Source organism: Perkinsus marinus (assembly GCF_000006405.1).
Source record: "Perkinsus marinus ATCC 50983 genomic scaffold scf_1104296939632, whole genome shotgun sequence".
In the NCBI taxonomy this organism is placed as follows: Eukaryota; Perkinsozoa; order Perkinsida; family Perkinsidae; genus Perkinsus; species Perkinsus marinus.
In genome coordinates, this window is record NW_003213144.1 from 1 (window position 1) to 1,383 (window position 1,383).

At 50.2% G+C, this 1,383-nt stretch overlaps 5 non-coding genes across 5 annotated transcripts; all 5 read right to left on the reverse strand.

Annotated features, from left to right (window-relative positions):
- Nucleotides 1–244: 244 nt before the first annotated feature.
- Nucleotides 245–324, reverse strand: Pmar_PMAR016541. The gene has a single exon. It is a non-coding gene; the product is annotated as a tRNA-Leu (tRNA).
- Nucleotides 325–445: 121 nt separating this feature from the next.
- Pmar_PMAR016542 lies at nt 446–525 on the reverse strand. The gene has a single exon. It is a non-coding gene; the product is annotated as a tRNA-Leu (tRNA).
- A 187-nt stretch (nt 526–712) lies between these two features.
- On the reverse strand, nt 713–792 carry Pmar_PMAR016543. Its single transcript has one exon. It is a non-coding gene; the product is annotated as a tRNA-Leu (tRNA).
- Nucleotides 793–913: 121 nt separating this feature from the next.
- Nucleotides 914–993, reverse strand: Pmar_PMAR016544. The gene has a single exon. It is a non-coding gene; the product is annotated as a tRNA-Leu (tRNA).
- A 187-nt stretch (nt 994–1,180) lies between these two features.
- Pmar_PMAR016545 lies at nt 1,181–1,260 on the reverse strand. Its single transcript has one exon. It is a non-coding gene; the product is annotated as a tRNA-Leu (tRNA).
- Nucleotides 1,261–1,383: the final 123 nt, after the last annotated feature.

The following is a 1,383-nucleotide window of genomic DNA, read 5'->3' on the forward strand; positions in this document are numbered from 1 at the left end:
CACGCCCTTACGGACTGACGCCTAAAGCCAGCGCCTTGGACCACTCGGCCAAACTGTCGATGAGTGCTTCACGATTCATAGCCGAGGTGATGCATCGCTCTGCCAAACCAGAGGACACAAAAATGGGTTGAACGGTTTCTGCGAGGTGCGATGGCGCAATATCGATCAGAAGGTTTTGATCTTGTACTACCTCGCTTCTGAAAAGCTCTGGGTTCTCAATATAACACCAGTCAGATATATAGACTGACAGCTGTGGGGTTCGAACCCACGCCCTTTCGGACTGGCGCCTTAAGCCAGCGCCTTAGACCACTCGGCCAAACTGTCGATGAGTGCTTCAAAAATCATAGCGGAGAAGATGCGTTACACTATAGGACATGACACAAAAACGGTTTCGAACCGTTTACGCGGAATGCGTTCTTCATCAAATCACACGAAAAGAAATTTCTAACAGCTGTGGGATTCGAACTCACGCCCTTGCGGACTGACGCCTGAAGCCAACGCCTTAGACCACTCGCCCAAACTGTCGATGAGTGCTTCAAGATTCATAGCCGAGGTGATGCATCGCTCTGCCAAACCAGAGGACACAAAAAATGGATTGAACGGATTCTGCGAGGTGCGATGTCACAATATCGATCAAAAGGTTTTGGTCTTGCACTACCTCGCTTCTGAAAGGGTCTCGGTTCTCAATATAAGACCAGTCAGATATATAGACTGACAGCTGTGGGATTCGAACCCACGCCCTTTCGGACTGACGCCTAAAGCCAGCGCCTTGGATCACTCGGCCAAACTGTCGATGAGTGCTTCAAAAATCATAGCGGAGAAGATGCGTTACACTATAGGACATGACACAAAAACGGTTTCGAACCGTTTCCGCGGAATGCGTTCTTCATCAAATCACACGAAAAGAAATTTCTAACAGCTGTGGGATTCGAACCCACGCCCTTGCGGACTGACGCCTGAAGCCAGCGCCTTAGACCACTCGGCCAAACTGTCGATGAGTGCTTCAGGATTCATAGCCGAGGTGATGCATCGCTCTGCCAAACCAGAGGACACAAAAAATGGATTGAACGGATTCTGCGAGGCGCGATGGCACAATATCGATCAAAAGGTTTTGGTCTTGCACTACCTCGCTTCTGAAAGGGTCTCGGTTCTTAATATAAGACCAGTCAGGTATGTAGACTGACAGCTGTGGGGTTCGAACCCACGCCCTTTCGGACTGACGCCTAAAGCCAGCGCCTTGGACCACTCGGCCAAACTGTCGATGAGTGCTTCAAGATTCATAGCCGAGGTGACGCATCGCTCTGCCAAACCAGAGGACACAAAAATGGGTTGAACGGTTTCTGCGAGGTGCGATGGCGCAATATCGATCAGAAGTGTTGATCC